Source organism: Lissotriton vulgaris, chromosome 8, assembly GCF_964263255.1.
Source record: "Lissotriton vulgaris chromosome 8, aLisVul1.2, whole genome shotgun sequence".
Lineage (NCBI taxonomy): Eukaryota > Metazoa > Chordata > Amphibia > Caudata > Salamandridae > Lissotriton > Lissotriton vulgaris.
The window spans coordinates 775,740,265-775,753,667 of record NC_141696.1 but is presented as its reverse complement, the minus strand read 5'-3'; positions in this window follow the sequence as shown (position 1 = coordinate 775,753,667).

The window sequence follows — 13,403 nt, the reverse complement described above, 5'->3', positions numbered from 1 at the left end:
TTCTAGCTCTGGCACTCCAGTTAATATGACAGTATAGGGAGTTGAGGCCGGAGGTAAGTGTATACATGTCAGGATAGATTGGGTGGGGCTTCTATTTAGTTGCCAATTATTCCCATGAACTCCTCTGTGGTTACTAGGAAAATTTAGATCCACTTGAAGACCTAGGGTTGTTGGCATATTCATAGGGCCGTGGCCAACATCCCCCTCCTTTGTTTCCCCATGTTGTAACAGAACTGGGGCTACTGTTTGTTGGTTGAGGGATAGGACCCATTAGAGCATTAAAGGCAGGTGAGGCAGTAGAGGCAGATGTAGTTGCATGATTGCTTTGGCGAATGGGAGCCTGGTCCGGAGTTTTAAAATTGACCAGGGTGTTAGAAATGCTGTCAATTTTACTCCCCATGTGTCAACCAGTGATGTGAGCTTCTCTATGTGTCTCTTAACAACTTCTAACTCAGTTTTAACAAAGGTTTCAAAGTGTATTTTAAGTTCTTTAGCCATATTTAAAGCCCATGTCGGGGGCTCCAATACTGCCAGGCTATTTTCACCAGCTACATAGCCCTCTGTCTGTGCCTTTGATGCTATTCTGGAAGAGCAATTTGCTTGCTTTCCCCCCTTATGGACTTTTTGTTTTCTCTGGCCATCTTTCCTGATTGTCCCCCGTGTCAGATTTATTACAATTTTCAGAAATTACTTTTTCTAGTGTGGGCATTAAGTCAGGAGAAATAGAAAGATTTACTGTTTGTGAGGAATCAAAAGTTCCTATTTCCAGAGTCGTTGGGGAACTTGGGATCATTGGCGTTAGGGACAGCCGTCATTCACTATGTTTTGTCTCATAAGAGACGGCCCAATTGCCTGCCGTAACATTTTGTCAATAGTAGACAGTTTCAGAGTGGGCGTACGCACAGAGGCTTTCTGACGGGTGTTAGGCCTTGTAGGCGGAGGGGTACTCCCCTGCTTGTTGTATTATAGCTAGACTTCCTCAATAAGAGGGAAATACGGAAGTAATTAATATTCAAATAGATGGAACAAACACGCTCCCTACAATACTTCAGGTACTATGGTCCCAAAGCTTCACTCTTTCTGAACACCCTAACAAACTCCAAAATTCAACAACAGTAGCCCAATGCCCAAACATTAAACACAGGCACTCGCGTAACACAACTTATCAAGGGAGTAGCCCAGCCCAGCCTCAGTCAGTCTCGGACGGGCTCAGGCGGGCCCGCCCTTGGCCGGGGCTTCGCCTGGCACGTCCCGTGTTGCGGGGTTAGATTCCGCGCTTTATGCGCCAATATCGTCCGGTGCCTCCCCCTCGTAAGGAACAGCGGTGATGCCTCGCTTTGCACCTGGGCGTTTAAGTTTGACAGGGTGTTTGGTTGCAGGCAGCGTCGAGGGCTGAAGGTCTGCCAATGTTAGGAACCCCTCCTGGGTAGGTGTTGGCAGTAATTAGAATATTAACACCAGTAGCAGTGTGAGCAAACGCAGCAGGGACCCACACTACGGGGGGAGAAGCCGCGCTTTATGTGCCAAGATCGTCCAGTGCCTCCCCCTCGTCAGGAACAGCTGTGTTGCCTTGCGTTGCACCATGGGTGTTGAAGTTTGACAGGGTGTTTGATTGCAGGCAGCGTCAAGGGCTGAAGGTCCTCCGATGTTAGGAACCCCTCCTGGGTAGGTGTTCGTAGTAATTAGAAGATTAACACCAGTAGCAGTGTGGGAAAACAAAGCAGGGACCCACACTACCGGGGAAGAAGCCGTGCTTTATGCGCCAAGATCGTCCGGTGCCTCCTCCTCGTCATGAACAGCTGTATGTTTTCCCAAAAGTTTATCATTTAGACAAGTCATGGAATCAATGAAAAGAAGAGTGAACTAATTCCTAGTAAGAGGGAAATAAGTGTTTCAGAAATTGTGGGTGATATTTTTGGAACATTGATACCTTCAGTTGGGGTAATTTTAAATTCACACAAAATTAGAAAATTGTCCACAGTGGTGGGTCGTTTATCAACAGACACTGCTGGTGGGTTTTTGATTATTGACTCTGAAATAGTTGTGATAAGGTCTATGGTTTAGCAGAACACTTGCCCTTGATGTATTACTGGCTAAAGAGGGTGAAGTCTGTAGCATTTTAAAAATCAACAATGTTGCACATATATCCCGATAGAAGTAAAAGTTTAGAGGGATATATTAAGAACATTACAAATCTTCAAGAAGATTTGGTAGAACTGAAGATTTGTGGGGCTTGGGAGAGACTTGGTAAGGGTTTCTCCTTAGTGGGAAATTGCTTTTCTGCTTTTGGTAATAGTCTATTAGGGAGGATACTAACACCAATACTTGCTGTTGCTACAGGAATTCTAATGATACTACTAAAATATAAGTGTTGCAAAAACAAGAGAAGAACACAGGATGTTAAATGAAGTGTCAGAAAAAGGAAAAGGGTAGAAATAGAGTTAGAAGACAGAAGAGGCAATTACTATGAAATAGTGAAGGATATAGATGGAGTTATGTTGAATCAAAAGAGAAATACAGCTTTCTAAATGATAAAATGGTGACAAATTGTATTTGTGCGTAATTAGGTGATGGGAGATTGTTGGAGCAGGGTTTTCGCGAAATGAACCCTGCACAGATTGAACTCCCATAGTGTGAAATCAATAATCATGTGGTGAGCAAACTGCATGCAAAAATACCTAATATAAGGGAAAATTAAACTGTGTAAGCGCAAACTAGAATGCTGGAGTAGGCCGCAAATGCTTATGACTAATGAAAATAAATGGACTAATGCTGCTTGATTATTGTATACTAATATGTGATGGAGATAACATTAATCTGGAATGTGCATGGGTCAATGCAACACACAGGGTGGGTGCATAATGGTATAGCAATATAAGTGATTAATAATTTATGTGTTTGTTTTCCATAGAAGTAAGGTCTTCTGCTCTGCAGAAAAGGCAAGAGAGTAATTTTAGAAAATAAATGCAGTCTGAGTGAGAAATGGAAGGTGGAAAACTGTTCATCCTTTACGGGACATGTGTGCCTGCCAAAGTTTGAATGTTGAAACAAAATATTCTTCTTAACATTTACTTAGAGAGCGGTGCAAATGAATAATTGAGGCACAAAAGTTATTACGCGACCAAGATGGGGGAAATGTGTACTATGAAGACAGCTCAAATTTGTAATTCCTGGGCTGGAGGTTGATAAAATTAGTAAAGAAGACAATGGACAGTGTTACAGAAGTGCCATGACGAGAGTGGTGTGGCAGTACACCACCTTCCTTAACCAATAGAATGAAGAGAAATGTTGTGTTATGATACATTTTGGGTTGGTCTTTTTGGGTTTTAGAGTATAATATTAGGGATCCAGTAGGAGGGGTTTAGGTGGTTGTGTAATTACTTTTTTGCAAGAGAAGAAAGCTGCATGGCTGTCTCCTATTCCTATTTGAGCTGGCTGTTCCTGTTTGCTAAATCCTGACTTAGTCTTTGCTCTTCAACTCTTCATGAGGGGCTTTGCTGCTCTCATGGCCAGAGAGTAGTTTTCCTAATTATCTTTGTGGGTTAGTATAATATTCTGAATTTCACAATCATTTTACAAATGTCTAAGTCTCCGATCTTTTGTCTTCACGCCCATACACTCACTCATTGAATTGATGTTGAGATGTATTGCTGTCATTTCTTGTGTGGTAATCGAGGGTTCAAGCTGTATTGTTAGAACAATCACATTATTTAGATAAAGCATTATAAATATACAAGTGAGTTTGTCTTCATTTGGAGTCATTAAATTTAGTTTATAATGAGTATTACTAGTTCCAGGTATTAGTTTGGCAAACTCTGATTACATAAATAAAGATTGCATCTCCATAAAGTATATGCAAGGATGATATACTAATAGGAAATTGGTAAGTTTCGGTACTTCACTCACCCAGCGTGAAAGGGCTTGTTGAGTAATGAATTGGGCCCAGGTAATGGAAATATGTGAGTCCCAGATCGTCGTATCACCTCTGCCTGAAGTATTGTGATTTGGAATACTTTGTGAGTTTCAAAACATATATTTAACTGCTACAATGTAATCCTCAATTTTGCTCTTTAAAGAAAGCTATAGTCTTCTCCCCAATCTCTATAAAATACATTTTAATACTCATTAGCCTTGCTGTCTCCTTGTAGACTCTACTGCCAACGACAGGCTCTCAACAATGTGTAACAGCACCCAGATCCAACTGGGCAAGCCCTTGAACCCCAAGGGATGCCTCTCAGGTCCTGGGCCCTTGGTTTGGCCTCAGAGTTGCTGAATTGACGTTTTTGGGTTCTTTGTGACCATGAACCTGCTCTGTGGTGCCAAATCCTTGTCAGTTGCACAACCCTTCAGTGTGAATTTCTGTCAGCCTGACTCTTCACCCTACAGCAAATACTGCTCATGTGGAGTGTCAACATAAAGCACCAGCCCAACCAATCACGATGACATCAGGATCTTAGCGCTACAACAAAGACCGCTCACAACATCCGGCCTGCTCTTCGCATTACATTGATGGCTGTCCGTGACACTTCCTTTCTTCTGGAGGCCCAAAGGGAGCTGAACTCTTGGTGATGGACAGAGAAGGTAACTTTTCAGCTGGACTAACCTGGTCCCTGTATCCAACCTGCGCTCTATTATGGTCAGCCTGAACGTGTGACTTTCTCCCGGTCTCAGATGACGAGATATTTGACCCTTTGTGCTTTTTGGTGGTATTTTACCATAAAATCTTTGAAAAATCATAACACAAGTTTTACTGATTGGACATTTGTTGTTTTCGTCTTGTTTTATTTATTACATGTTGCTCTATTTATTCTAAACTGGAGTGGGATCATTTTGTTGTGTGTTTTCACAGCGGTACTGTTTGAAGTATGGCACACATACTCAATACATTGCCTCTGACTTAAGCCTGACGGCTCTATGCCAAGCTATCTGAGGGTTGAGTAAAGGTTAATTTAGAATTGCTTGTGACTTCACCCTTAGGAGAACTGAGGTTGCTTCTTTACAAGGGCTAACACCCCGGTCAACCAACCCAATTTCTTACAATAAGCAATTAAAATTATGACAAAAGTAATAATAAACTGTAAAAAATACTTTGCTACCTGGAGTTCTCAACTTCTACAGCTAACACATTATCCCAACAAATCTCAAATAAAATACTCAGAAAAGATGTAAAACAAAATATAAAAACTATGAACAATTAAACTAAACAATGCAATATCTCCTTATAGCACACAGCCAAGGGTTATGCTTATTGTTAAAGGCCCTGAACCTGAGTCATATACCTGAGTCACAGACGAGGGCCTATAATGAGGGACAGGGTCTTTAACAACCGGTGTAGCTTGAAACACAAGGCCTGTAAGGCATTTGGATCATGACACCCACTTAGGGGAGATGCCCTAAATTAAAAATGGATAAAGGGAAACACAAACTTTGCTAAGTTGGAATAGAAGCCCTATTCCACACAATATTGGACCCAAATCACTCATTTTCATCAATGGAGATCCCAATATTCCAACGTTCTAATATGAACTAATTTATGGTTGAAACACAATTAAAAATCATTATAATTTGCGGCTGGGTTGAACACTCTGGTTATTGTGTGATTTTGGGCCACCAACAAATGTTATACAGCTGCTTGAGCAGTAGAGTCTCACCAGCGTAAGGGAGTATTATTCTTGTGGGTAGACTTATGTACAAACATTTACACATGAAAACATGTGTAAAAGTTTTCTATTTTTTCATGCTTTCACTATATTTATATTGCAGCTGTTATATTCTTTGGGAAAACCATGACCAATGTGCAAAAATGAACTCTTGCAGAAATTAAATTGTTGTCTACTTTTCATAAATATATAGTTTTCTGGTTTCACCCAAATGCTTTATTCCTCTTTTCCCCACAAATTGTAAGTAAGAAGAAACAGCAAAATATAAAATATTGAACACCACTTAGAAAACTGCAAAAACAGTGGTTAAAAAACGAATAATTCTATGACTTTACCTGTTTCTAAAAGATAGGAAGAGAGAAACGTCAGTACAGCAAACCATTTGTTGATGCCCCTTTTTAGCCAGAAAACTACACTTTTGGGTATAACACATTTCCCATTTGCTTCTAAAAAATCTAAATGTTGCCACTTTTGCTGTTTCCCAAAGGTCCCTTTGGAGTAGACAACAGACCATTAATATCTTTAGAATTCTCAATACGTGAGGAGAAACAGAGCAATTTTGTTCAGGATATTTTTGTGGAAAAAAGGCTCAAGTACGAAGATCAATAAAGAGCTCAGTACTAGAAGCAGAGGTTGTGCAGTTGAGATAGGACCTGCGAAGGCTCAGAACTTAAAGGAGAGGCTGCTTTCAAAAATAAAAGTTGTTGTTCAATATCTTTCATTGGAATGAGCATGCACTGATCCTCCTGAAGTCAATCACACACACTCACAAGGTGAAAGCTGTACCAGGTGGACATCTTCTACGATACCAATGGGATACCACCTGTTAGGGAGTCAGTATCAAACTTACTAAAACTAATGGTTAACAGCTACAGTTGCCATCACAGCCCTTGATATATTCATCTTCAATGCAGTAGGAGGATGGGAACGCTCCTTTTTCCTCCCTCCCACCTACAAAAACGCAATCCATCAGACATTTTGCAAAACAGAAGGTCATTTCTGACTCGCAATGTGCTTTTGCTAAATTATCATTAGCCTTTTTGTGGCTATAAAGCCTGCGTTTATGTGAATCCTACCCTTACGATCACAAAAAGGCTATTTTGCTGTCTTTCAAAGTGGCTTAATTTGCTGCCACTGCCTGAAGATTGTTTTTTGTTTGTAGTTTTATATAGCGCAAACTCTTTACAAGCGCACCAGTTGCATTACAGACAGACTGACTAATTTTGAGGCACAGCAGATTAAGGGCCTCATTTATGAAAAGTGCTCCATCACTGTGGTAATGCTTTCAGTGCGCCCTCCTTGCAACACCATGGAAGTGCCGTATTTACTGTATGACGCTCCATGTCGCAAAGATTGACAGATACGTTTGGAATCCTGACGTATCTGGTGGTGCAAAAATGGCGCATTGCAGGAGTGTGACTGGAAAAAGACGTAACTCCAGCAATGTACCATTTCACATGGGGCAAGCCCATGTGGGGCCTGCGTCACACCTTACGCCTGCTTCAAGCAGGTGTAAGGAAGGATTTGAAGGTGAGGCCTAGAAGTTCTGCAGTGAAATCTCATATATTTCACGGCAACACTTCCATAATCCTTTTCTGCGCCAGAACGCCCACCCTGCATGCTTTATACTTGATGCAGGTGTAATGCAGCGTCAGGGTTTACAAAGTGATGCATCTGCCTTGATGCATCACTTTGCTGAATATGGGGGGGGGGGGGGGGGGGTGACACATTTTTTACACCGCCGCAGTGTCACATAAACTGATGCAACAATGAGAATCACAGGATGCTTGAGTCTTCCGCCAGGCTCGAACTTGCTTCCCCAGCTTCAAAGTCGACTGCTCTAGCTGTTAAGCCATATCCTCTTCCAATTTGATATGTTCTAAGTAAATTTAATATTAAAGAGCAGTTGCTCTTCCATGACAAATTGTGGCTCACGGACTTGAATTGACTGTCAGCAACAATAATATAAAACTTAAGTGAACAACTAACCCACAAAAGGTACATTTTTATAAACCTTCGTTTAGTGGACATTTATTCGATATCACCCAGAGCACTTGGACTAGTGCCAATCTGTGCAGCTTCTGAGGAAATTAATATTGATTAAAGAATAAAGTCGTTTATGTAAGAGTTTAACCTGGAATTGCGTAACATTTTCCCTTTACATATCACTCACTAACATGAGCAAATTGCTGGGCCATCTGGCGGAGAGAGGTCCCTGAAAGAGAAAAAGCTTAGCATTACTTTCCATCGAGGTATGTTTTTAATAGAGATTTTCGCAGGGTGCTGTTGATTTAAGAATCCCCAGCTGAGATAAGTATTGAAAAATGATGTTGATGCTAGGATTAAAACGCCAAAGGTCTATTATACATCTGAAATCGATAACAGATCACTTTGTATTCACCACTGGACTTTGACATCACCGGTAACTTCATTCCATCCGACACCACGCACTTGTGTTTGAGGTGCGGCTTCTAATACTTAATGGCTGAAAGAAAGGTGAAGGACGTATCCATTTTCGAAGTTTGTTCAGAAAATATGGCTATCAAATTCACATTCTCAAACTGAGAACCGGTTTATTAGAATTTCTCCCGGGATCACATACTGAAAAAAATATGTTAACAAAAAAGGCTTCGGATACTTCAGTTAGTCACAGATTTAAATTCATATGTGTTTGTTGAATTAGCACTGGCCGGATTCTGTCTGGATTTTTTTTAATCTTAGAGACGACAGTTCCATTTTGTTGTACACCTTTTTTCAGATGGAAGTGTCTTTTTGAAGGCTAATTAAAATCTCTGCTTTACCTTAAATTCAACGGGCCTCATTTATTAAAAGTGACGCATTGTTGCGTGAAAACAGCAATGCGCCACTTTTCATTGCGCCCTCCTTGCGACACCAATGATGAGTCATATTTACAGTATGACGCATTATGTCGCAAGGAGTTACAGATACGTCAGTATTTCTGACGTATCCGTAGGCGCAAAAGTGACGCATTGCTGGAGTGTGTCACAAAAGTGACGCAACTCCAGCAATGTGTCCTTTCACATGGGGCAATGCCCATGTAAAAGGGCCCGCATCAGTCTTACGCCTGCTGTGAGACAGGCGTAAGATTTTGACGCATTTGAGTCCTAGAAGTAGCGCAGTGAAATCTCATAGATTTCACTGCGTCACTCCATGACCCTTTCTTGCGTCAATACGCCCCCCTTGCATACATTATACCTGGTGCAGGTATAATGTGGCGTAGGGGTTTACAAAGTGGCGCATCTACCTAGATGCGTCACTTTGTAAATATGGCGCAACAAGGCGCATTTTTTATGCCACTGGTGCGTCACAAAAAGTGACGCACTGGTGGTGTAAAAGTGACACACAGCCTCATAAATGAGGCCTGTACATATTGAACTAATCGGTCATTGTCTACTCGATGGGCCACCTTCCTCAAAGTCCTGGTATGACCCTCACACCTTCGAAGGATGCATTTATTGTTTTACCACATTTATGCATTCAAATGCCTTCACTAAAGTTTTAAATATTCAACCACCTTGTAGTCTTTTTCCTATGTTAAATCTCTATTCTGAGCATTAATTCCCACCCATCCTCCTAGAGCACTGCCTGATCAATCCAATTACAAGTAATGTGTTTATGAAAGTATTTTAACTTTCCCTTAAAGTCGTAGAACAGCATGTACTATTGGGCTAATGCGCACTCTTGTATTTCAACACCTTACTTTTCAATGTATATGAAATGCACCAATTATTTGCCTATATTTTTTTATTGTTTTACAAATTTTTCATCAGCAGCAAAGAAGACAAAATCCTATGATAGCTGTTTTTGCTGAAACATTCTTCCACTTTGACAATGAGTTCCATCTCAAGCATACATGTTTGTTTTAGCCTGCTCTGATAGGTATCAGATATTTTTCAATTCTGAAAAAGAGGCAATGGCAATTTAAAATTAAGAGAGATAAACAACACATATTGGAAATAATAAGCAGTGATAACGTTACAAAGAAACACGTGAACAATTGTTGAATTATATTTCAAATACAAACATGAACACATTGCATGAAAACTATGAGTATTCTTAGAAAGGTGTCCATGTCAGCCCTCAGGACAGACTGTTTAGCAGTCTGAAGGATGAATATATTTTGGAGTATAGGCAGCACACTCACGGTGGAGAAACTAAATACTGTAATATATGTTTGAAAAAAAAAGTGTGCAAATCTAAGGTTGGATGATTAAAAGACTCTGATGTCATAACTGACTTTACAAATGCGAAATCTGAAATCAAATTGCACAATGTGTTTCGTAATGGGTATTATTAATTGCAGTGCAAGCATTGAGACATCATGACTTTCAGAGGAAGTGGAGTGGCTGAAGAGGATTTCAAGGAATTAAGAAATGTTCTGCGACTGTTTTAGCAGTTTTAAAACATGGCAGCCCCAGTGTAAGATGTGAAAACGTGTTCATATATGGAGTGCTGAAAAGTGGTTCCCCAGACCACTTCATCCAAAACCAATTTTGCATTCACAATTGTTAGAAATTGGGTTTCTGGTTGACAGAGGTATGGACCCTTCCAAGTAGGAACCACCATCCAAGTCAGGGTAAGTGTAGCACACCGTAAAAGTCCACCTGTGCTCACCCTCTGGTATCTTTGCACAGAATGTGTTTCGTAATGGGTATTATTAATTGCAGTGCAAGCATTGAGACATCATGACTTTCAGAGGAAGTGGAGTGGCTGAAGAGGATTTCAAGGAATTAAGAAATGTTCTGTGACTGTTTTTGCAGTTTTAAAACATGGCAGCCCCAGTGTAAGATATGAAAACGTGTTCATATAGGGAGTGCTGAAAAGTGGTTCCCCAGACCACTTCATCCAAAACCAATTTTGCATTCACAATTGTTAGAAATTGGGTTTCTGGTTGACAGAGGTATGGACCCTTCCAAGTTGGAACCACCATCCAAGTCAGGGTAAGTGTAGCACACCGTAAAAGTCCACCTGTGCTCACCCTCTGGTAGCTTGGCACAGAATGTGTTTCGTAATGGGTATTATTAATTGCAGTGCAAGCATTGAGACATCATGACTTTCAGAGGAAGTGGAGTGGCTGAAGAGGATTTCAAGGAATTAAGAAATGTTCTGTGACTGTTCTTACAGTTTTAAAACATGGCAGCCCAAGTGTAAGCTGTGAAAACTTGTTCATATAGGGAGTGCTGAAAAGTGGTTCCCCAGACCACTTCATCCAAAACCAATTTTGCATTCACAATTGTTAGAAATTGGGTTTCTGGTTGACAGAGGTATGGACCCTTCCAAGTAGAAACCACCATTCAAGTCAGGGTAAGTGTAGCACACAGTAAAAGTCCACCTTTGCTCACCCTCTGGTAGCTTGGCACAGAGCAGTCAGGCTAAACTGAAGAGGCAGTGTGTAAAGTATTTGTGCTCTTACACACAGTAGCACAGTGAAAGTACAACAAAAGTACTCCATGTCAGTTTAGAAAGATTAGTAAAATAAGACCAAAATGATAAAAATTCAAAGTACACAAGTCAAGTTATTAAATCAGAATGCAGTGCTTAGAAGTCAATAACTTCAGCTGTGGCTATCTGGTCGTACTCGGACGAGGCAAATCCAAAAGTGTAGTTCAACTGCAATGGAGCGAAGGTTGAAAGGAGTCATGCATACCCAGTGACAGTACCTTTGATGTGTCAGAGCATAGGGGTGATACATTGAACAAAGGAGGGGATATGTAATTTCTGAAGTTGGGCAATGCAGTTGATGCCTCAATGTCAAAAACGATGTGTGTCGGTCCGAGGTGTCGACGTCGAACCACTGGGCTGTGGGCGATTGGCACAAAGGCACTTAGGGCCTAGAATGTGTCAGAATTGAGGACATGGTGTTGCAGATTTCCGCGATGTGGTGTCCGAGACTCATACAGCTGTGGTGATTTGGAGGTGCTTCATTCGCAAAGTTAGGGCTGCATTCTAAGTCAAGGTTGTTGCGTTGTTAGTGTGCAGTGTCCACGGCTTTGATGCAGGAATTGATGATGCGTCAATATTGCATAGAAAGATGCCAGGTCCTGAATGACGCTTCAGTTTCAATGCGTTGTTTTCAGGTGCTGCTAGCAAGAAGCAAGTGAAGTCTTTAATATCCCTGAAACTTCAGAAACCAGAGGAACGCCCAAAAAGCCCTTGGAGAACCTTTAGAAATGCAGAATGTAGAGAGTCAAGTTCAGCCCTCTCACTCCCAGACAAAAAGCAGCAGGCAGCAGATCATCACAGCTAAGCAAACAGCAAAGTGACAGTCCCTCCTGGCAGGACAAGAGCTCTTCTTCTTGGTAGAATGTCCGCAGTTCCAAAAGTGTTCTGAGTATATGGGGGCATATTATCAAGAACAGTGCTAGAATTATCGCCGCTTTAGCGGCAGGAAACTGCTGCTAAAGCGGCCATAATGGGCTTGATAATATGCCCTTGTGAATTCCCATAAAAGCCCAGGTTCTGGTGTGAACCTGGGCTTCTATCAGGTCCATTATCACTGCTTTAGCGGCAGTTTCCTGCCGCTAAAGCGGCTATAATTTTAACGCTATTCTTGATAATATGCCCCATGGTGTCTAAGGTCCAGTACTTATACCCATTTTAGCCTTTGAAGTAGTGACACTTCAAAGACAGTTTTTTTTATATTGTATACGGCCCAGCCTTTCCTGCCTGGCTCCAGACACACTACAGTGGGAGTGTGCAACTCTTTGTGTGGGGACAGGCACAGCCTTACTCAGGTGCAACTGTCAGCACAGAAATATGCCAGTTTCCTGAACAACGCTTTAGTGTTGATGCACTTGCTCACTCCAACTGAGGAAGACCCATCAGCCTGGTGATGGTCCATCAGGATATACATGGTACACTTCAGCTCCCTTTATGTGTGACTGTCTAGAGGGAATTCACAAAGCTAAGCTGTTGTCCAACCCACACATGTATTCCAGAGACAGGCAGAAGCACAGAATGATTAACGTAAGAAAATTCCAACTTTTTAAAAGTGCCATTTTAAGACATGCAATTTAAAAAGTCCAGAGACACCAAATATACATTTTCCATCGTTTCCCAAGCTACCATTGTGAAGTGTCACAAAGCAGCTCCAAAAGTCTAGGAGCGATAGGCCTTGCTGCAATAAAAAACAAATTGCTCAGTTGTTCACTACCAGGACATGTAAAACCCCAAAGTACATGTCCTATGTTTTAAATGCACTGCACCCTGCCCATGAGGCTACCTGGGACCTTCCGTAGGGTTTACTTGTATGTACTAAAAGGGAAGGTTTGGGCCTGGCAAGTAGGTGAACTTGCCAGGTCGAAATAGGAGTTTAAAACTGCACACACAGGCTCTGCAGTGGGAGGTCTGAGATACATTTGAAGGACTACTCATGCGTGTGTCACAATCAGTGCGGCAGGCCTACTAGTAGCATTAGATGTACAGACCCTGGGCACATGGAGTGCACTGTACTAGGGACTTATCAGTAAATCAGATATGTTGATGAAGGAAAAGTCAAATGCCATTACATTTTCGACACACAACACATGCACTTTAGCAATGGTCAGCAGTGAAAAAGTGCACAGAGTCCTAAAGCCAGCAAAAACAAAGTTCAACACACAGACAAAACAGGAGGTCAGAAAGCAAAAAGTCAAGGTAAACTGTCCAAAGATGCCAGGTCTAACAACAATGCACCTTTATTTGCGACTTTGAGACTATGTCTCTTTAAAGCTCAGAGATCAC